Genomic DNA, 7,625 nt, shown 5'->3' with positions numbered 1-7,625 from the left:
AAAAATTTTAAGAAGAAATCACAAGATTCCTCATCACATCAACAAAAATGCTCAGTCCTTTTCATCTTAGCACCCAAGTCCCCTGATTATCTGATGCCAGCTGTTTTTCTTAACTTTTTCTACATATTCTTCCCCTTTACTTTGCCACTTTGATGCAGCGTCCAACTTTATTAACATGTTGGCCATTCTCCAAAAACACATCTTCCTCTTGTCTTTATTTATATCCCACCAACCACTTCAAAACCCTTTTAAAAGGCCCCAAACCTACCAGTAAAGCAACACTCACATCTTCCAACTCTATAGAAGCTTCTCTTCCCGAGGTTCTAAATTGTGGTATCACACAGATTGAATTAATTTCTCTTCTCTCAGCCCCTTTCCTGAAATTTTTGTGCTCCTGTTTTAGATTTATCCTTCTATCCATTTGTTGATTGTCTGATTTCCTCAGGAGACTATGTCTTTCAAAGCCAGAGATACAGATTCAATTACCACGGAATCCTTTAGTGTGAGAGGAGAGGCAAGGAGTGTAGACATATATTTGTGTTCAATAAATATTTGTTTAATTGAAACAGGACAAGATGCTCTTAGGTTGCAAAAAAAAAGAATACAAAAGAAAGGAAGGAATGAACACTTCCTTGGAAAGGCAAAGTCAATATATTTTAGTGAATGGACTATAAATATGTTCATTGGTTGTCTTCTTTATTACTACAAAAGTTAGAAGAACTTTCAGTGGAAGTCACCTTGTTTTCAAACCCTTTAATCCTCAAGAGCTAGGGCAAATTTTCTCAGTGGCCTGAGAGATCCTAAATAAATCACTAAAATACCACTGTTTTACTGACGAAGCTCCCAAGATCATGTCTTAAGAAAAATTAGTTTATATTGTTTTTCCAGTCATTATGCCCAGAGGCTTTGTATTGAAAAAATGCAATCTAAGAGAGAAGCAAAGAACCATTTACAAATAAAGTAACAGACCTATGCTAGTCTATAAGAGGATTCAGATGAAACAGGACTCTGCAGCAGACACTCTGCTAGAATCCTATGCACATAGGACAATGTGTTTGAGCCAGAGGACAGAGACACACAACAGTTAATGACTAACACTGAGGGCCATGAGCATGGTCTCTACTGCCCAAAGCTAATGCTAGTTATCATCCACCTTGCTCAATGGAATCCTGTTGACTTGATTAGAAAAATCAGGCTCCCATCTCTGGTCCGTGGTCAAGTTCTCTAAACTGACCAAAACACATTGAAGGAGAAAGATTGCCATTTTGGGAGGATTAGATGGATCAGCTTTGTGCCATTCCCCAGAAGTTACCTGTCTGGATGCTCTGTGTGGAGCGTATCCTGGAGAGTCCATGGTGAAGACACTGGGGTGAAGGTCAGCATGGATGGCAGGGAGGGGGAGAGCCAGTGGCATTCATCTCAACTAGTCGGTGGGTTCTAAGTACCTTGGTGGCTTTCTAAACCTGCTTCCACTTGGCCTCCAGGGTCCATTAAGCACTGAAACAGCATCTCCAATAATGAGTGCCGCAAGAACTTCATTATCATCTGGATCTAGGACTTTTAGTCCCTGCTGCCCTCTAGGAGGCCTGCCCTGGAGTGGGAAAACTATGTCTGGACCAGGGACCCCTACTGCACACCCAGCCACATGTGCAGATGCCCTGCAAAACCTCAGCAACTTGGGAAGCGTGCCTTGGATGACTTTGAAAATTGATGTAGTTTAGGATTCTGTTACTGTGACTACTGCTTTTAACTCTGTTAAAATCTTCTATGTTGTTAAAAAATGCCATGCCTCACTCACAATCTTTAGAACATTAGAGTTTGATTTTTGGATTGTACATTGTTACTTTTTGTGTATTAGTTTGTATCAATTATATCATTTGGAGGTTTCTTTATGACAGCTCCATCCATAGATCACATTCACCCCATCTACTGCTTTTTTTTGTTGCCCTTTACATTTTTTAATGCTTCTGGTAATTTTTAACATTGTAAATTTAGACATGGTGTTTGTGATTACTTTATTTATAACTCTCTTGCCCTTGCTTTCCTTTCCCTACCTCCCATTGGTTCTCTTCTTAAAGTTTCCTACATTTGCGTTCATGCCTATTTTTCCTTTTGTCTAACTACCATCAGTTGTGTGCCCGTGTGTGTGTGTGTGTGTGTGTGTGTGTGTGTGTGCGTGCGTGTGTATGCATGCATGCATACTGATCTTGGGGCTCAAACTCAGGGCCTGGGCACTATCTCTGAGCTTTTGTTCTCAAGGCTACTGCTCTACCACCTGAGTCACAGCTCCATTTTCAGCTTGTGTGTGCTTGTGGGGGGGTGGCGGGGCGGGAGGGGGAGGCTGTTAATTGGAGATAAGAATCTCACCGACTTTCCTGCCTGAGTTGGCTTCAAGCCCCAATCCTCAGTTCCCAGTCTCCTAAATAGCTAGGATTACAGGCATAAGCCACTAGTACCTGGTTTAGCTTCCATTATTTTAACACTTCCCAATTTTCTTTCTCTAACTAGTTTCCAGTAATTTACAGAAAATAGGAATAACTCTTATTTTTGTTAGAACATAAGAATAACCATTCTTTCTCACTTTCTGGGGCTAAGGCTTTATATGCCTTCACCCCATCCTAGGTGAGCATAAACAGTATTAAAATGATGACTGTGGATAAAGTATGCCTCTATTAAAACATTTTCCAAGCCAAGAGTGTGGCTCATACCTGTAATCCTAGCTACTCAGAAGCCTAAGATCTGGATAATTGTGGTTTGAAGCTAGCCCAGGAAGAAAAGGACATTAGACTCCACCTCCAATTTAACAAGCAAAAAAGCCAGTCTGGAGTCATGGCTTAAGTATAGTAAAACACCATCTGTGTGCAAGCAAATCAAGTGAAAGCAAGTCCTAAGTTCAAAGTCCAATACTGACAGAAAATATAGATATATTTTCTATTCTTTTCATTTTCAACTGTTTCATTAAGCCAAATATTAATTTGATTTATAATGATATTGACACCTACTGTTAGCATATATAACTATAAACCCAACCAAATCATTATATAGTCGATATATTAATGGGCAAAAATCTTCTAAGAAAATAAGAGACTTTTGAAAATATGTTATTATGAAGTTATAGTATATTATTATGTTATTATGAGGTTCTATATGGTACTAGACTATGTAGATTAAGAAGAAAAGTCCAAAGCAAAAGGAATCTTTAGGGACTAGAAAACATTATTGAACAAGTTTGAAGGTGTTTTAAGAAATACACTTAATTTATTAAGATTAATTTTCAATTTAGGAGTGGGGAAAATGAGCAGACTTAGTCATGACTCTCAGTACAGGAAGAATCTTGAAAACACATTTTATATAACAAATTCATATATGTTCTTTCCTGTTTTGCTGGTACAGATGAGAAGCTATACCAATTAGTAATAGTACACAATTAGTAATAGTGTACTTTCCTGGGAGACAATATGTTGAGGTCAATGCTTAATTACATTTGGGAACAAATTGCAAAACACTTCATTGCTTTCATTTTTATCAACTAATGAATCTTGAAAACACTGTACATCACTGTCCATTTAAAATTCACAAACATCCAGAAAAGAATTCTGTGCGAGAAATGTAAGTGTAAGCAATTGATTCTTCCCCAAAGCATAATTAATTAGGTTAACAAGAGAGAGAGAGAGAGAGAGAGAGACACTGAGGGAGGGACGGAGAGAGGGAGAGGGAGGGGGGGAAGGAGAGAAAGAGAGACAACAGACTATATATGGCTGATGTTGAGTCAAAAATAGTAACACCCACTGCTGCCACTCCACATCTTCAATGAAGAACTCCACTATACTGGCTAGAGATACGTACGGTACTTGTATTTACACAAGTCAATCCTATTCTTAGCTATCATTGTATTGACTTAAGCACGATTTACCATAGGATTCTGTTATGCCAAAAAAAAAAATTTAAAGAATATTTATGACTTGTAAGAAACTCAAATTTTTCTTCTCCCTTGCTCCAAACTATGGTGTTTGATACCCTACAAGGTCACGGGTGACAAAGGAAGGGAGAGTTCATTGTTCAACACCCCTCATTTTTCAGATCCTGTTTGAGGAAACCCCCCTGGCCTTGCTGTGCTCACCCCACTGTTTTCTCCTATTGAAATGCTCAAACTATCAATATGAAGTGACATGGTGGTCAGACTGTGCCTAGAATTGAAAAGTTCAATCAGAGTCACAGGGAAGAGGAGAGAAGGGAGATGGGCGCCGGTGTGCGGGAGGGAGGATGTGACCACTGACATCACACAAAACAGATCCCGAAGAGCATGGCGCTCCTGTGGTGTTCCTGAAGAGCACACTGGTTTTTTCTATTCTTTTTTAGCATGCTTTGTTGCCCATGGTCGATTCTGCTGCTCTTTCTCAACTGCATCTGGGGGTGGGCAGCCCCCACTGCCGCTCTCCTCACTCAGCCCTCTGTTTGCCTCTGTTGCTCTGTGCCACCTCTGTGGCGTTCCCATTTTCAATACAATCATACTAATTACATCTGAGCTATAATTAGCCGAGTCAGAGAAGGTGTTTTTTTAGGACCAGGAAGCCTGAGCAGGGTGAAAGTGAATTGTTGGGCTCCCTGCTGCAACAATGGAGGCTCAGTTCCTCTGGCCTCCTGAGAACATATGCACCAGGCATCGCAGCGCTGAGCAGCTGAACAACAGATCTGTGGCAATGGATAGATGTATTCATCCATCAGCCTTCCCACTGATTGGTGGAGGCTTACCCCAGAGTGCTCAGGGAAGTTTAATGGGTTTTTCCCCCCTCTTCTTGATTTCTTTGATATACTTCTGTGCCACTTCCAGTAGGGTACTAGTTTGCCACTTGTGTTCACTCAGCTAAAATCAAACCAGAGTGAAGGGGCTGTGACCTTTGGTACCATTTATCAGAGATTGCTTTCATGTGTTTTCAATGTCTTCTAGTCTTCTCAAATGTGCTCACATTTAAGTTTCAAAGTATTTGTTAATAGCATCACTACCATCATTCATACTTTGAAGATGAGACTTGGTTTCTTAAGCACAAGCAAGGATTTAAGTTCACTTGCAGAGCTTTTCCTCCATTATTTATCTTTTTCTTTCACTTTAAGATGAAATACCATGTATGTCTCTTGGCTGATACCTTCACCACATATATGCTTACAGTTGGACTAGTTTTTTTTTTAAGTCCAAAGATAGTAAGACCCTATAACTTCCTGGGCAAATTACTTTATACTCGTGATAATAGTAATTAATTGTTTGTACTGATAAGAATGGAGAAATAAAATTAAGTGGATCATGTGAGCTTTATCCTTGGCTGAATTATTTAAGGGATTTCATCAACTAGAGTCTGTGCAGCCATCTGAAGAGCAAAGTCTTCCCCAGCCAATCATCTTACTTTCTAAGAGGTAACTGACCTTGAGGCAAGTCACCTGCCACATGGTGAGGACACCCAAGCCACCCTACTGGTAAATTCTCATTGTGAGGAACTGAGACCCCAAGCCCCCACCACCTCAGGGCTGGATGTGAATCTTCCCAGATCACCAAGGCCTTTGTATAATGTAATGTAAAGCTTCATAATTCATGAGGAATTCATGAGGATTCATGAGGATTCATGAGGAATCGCAAATTAGAACCTCTCCCCTGCCAAATAATACTCTTGGTTCTCAACCTATAGAAAATTCTTATTGTTCTGTTCAGCCCCTCCATTTTGAAGTAATTTGTAAAGCAAAAATAGATAGCTAAACCAAAGGACAATCTGGAAATATTTATTGTATACTTAGTAGTTCTCAGCATTTGGGGAATACCAATTCTATATTTTTAGAGTTGACAAGTAGAATAAAATTCACAATAAATCTAAGATCCAGGCTGTGAAATTCTTTCAGGTTACAATTCAAAAAAAGTAATTTTGTATTAAAATAATTAAACATGCCTTCTTACAGGATGAATCTACTCTATATAAATTTCAGTCTTGCAAGTTCTACCATGTGACAAATAGTATTGACACAAGGATCTGATTGCGTACCCTCCCCTGGCCTCTGTTAGCCAACCTCAGAACTAGCACTTCAGTCAGAACTAGCATTTCAGTCAGAACTGGAATGTCCAGCTGCAGGTGATATAGTTGAAAGAGGACTGTCAGCAAATCATAGGGCATTGATTGTTCAATCTGAAGAGAGTCACCAAAAGTCCAGTATATTCTTAGTGGGGGATAGTATAATTTGTGGAAGAGATAGATGTAAATAAAAACATAGTTAAACAGCAGATGAACCATTTGTAAATATAAACAAGATATTGAGTAAAAATGAATTGCATATAATAAAGTCAAGGAGACCTTGTTGCAACACATTTGTGGTATAACACTTCAAGATATCATAATAAAAGATATTAATAATAACACTTAGTATCTGTAGAGTACTTTATGTGTTGAGCTACAGACTGTATTCGCATTGTCAGAATTAATTCTCAGCATTGTATCTTAAACATGTTCCTGGTATGAAATTACTGTCAGTGGATTACAAATATCCCATGATAGTTCTTCTAGAAAGGGACCAAAGAAACTCTTCTGACCACATATCCCTAGTTCCTGCTTTTAAACCAGCTTTCTAGAAAATTATCTAGGAATTCTTATTCCAATAATCATTCCAATAATTTTAATAAATTCTTCATGGATGGGAGCATATTTCACCAACAGCTTTATCCTTACCTCTTTTCTGGAGGTTATTTAGTTGAGTCATTAATGTCTCTTAATGACTAAATTCACAAACATATCACTGACATTTGAAATACTCTTTCTCTGTAACCTTGACTGCAACTGCCATACTTTCCAGCTTCTCAATACTGGAGAATCCCCAGTCTCAGTCCTTAGTGTGTTCCCTTCTCTATACAACTGCCCAGTCACTAATTTCATACTGTCTCCCAGCTGTAAACACTTTTCAGAGCCCAAATAGTCTCAAATTTCTACCTGCAGAGCAGACATCAACTGTGAACTCTGGACACTTAGGTCCAGCCCTAATTGGATGTTTTTTTCCCTAAATGTCTAGCCAGCCTCTTAATCTCAATGTATTCAATACTGGATTACTGATTACCACAGTTGCTCATTGCAATTGATAGCAACTGACTCCCCTTTGCTTCATTTGGTGCTTAGTATACAATAGACACTCATTAGGGAACTTCATGCTGGGTACAGTGGCTTATGCCTATAATCCCAGCTACTGGGAATTTGGTGATCAGGAGGCTCTCAGTTTGAAGCTAAGCAAGACCCCCATCTCAGCCAATAAGATGGGCATGGTAACTCGAACCTAGGATCCCAACTATATGAGAGGCCATAGATTGGTGTATCTTGGTTTGAGGACAGCAACAAAACTTGGAGGTCCTCCTTGAAAAATAAGTAAATCCAAAAACAGGACTGGGGCATGACTCAAGTGACAGAGTACCTACCAAGTAAGAAAAACCCTAGAAACACCAAAAAAGAAAAAAAAATTCATTCTCCCCATGGTTTTTTCGGTTAGTAGTAGATGAATTAGTAGCAGCATTTTAGAATTGAAGAATTGATTAGTCAGCTAATGATGTGTTTGGTTGTTCACTTGGGTTGGTAGTCTGCTGCAGAGCTGCCTATGTCCTGGCT

Source organism: Dipodomys ordii, unplaced genomic scaffold (genome assembly GCF_000151885.1).
Source record: "Dipodomys ordii isolate 6190 unplaced genomic scaffold, Dord_2.0 Scaffold182, whole genome shotgun sequence".
Taxonomy (NCBI): Eukaryota; Metazoa; Chordata; class Mammalia; order Rodentia; family Heteromyidae; genus Dipodomys; species Dipodomys ordii.
This window is presented reverse-complemented; position numbering follows the sequence as displayed.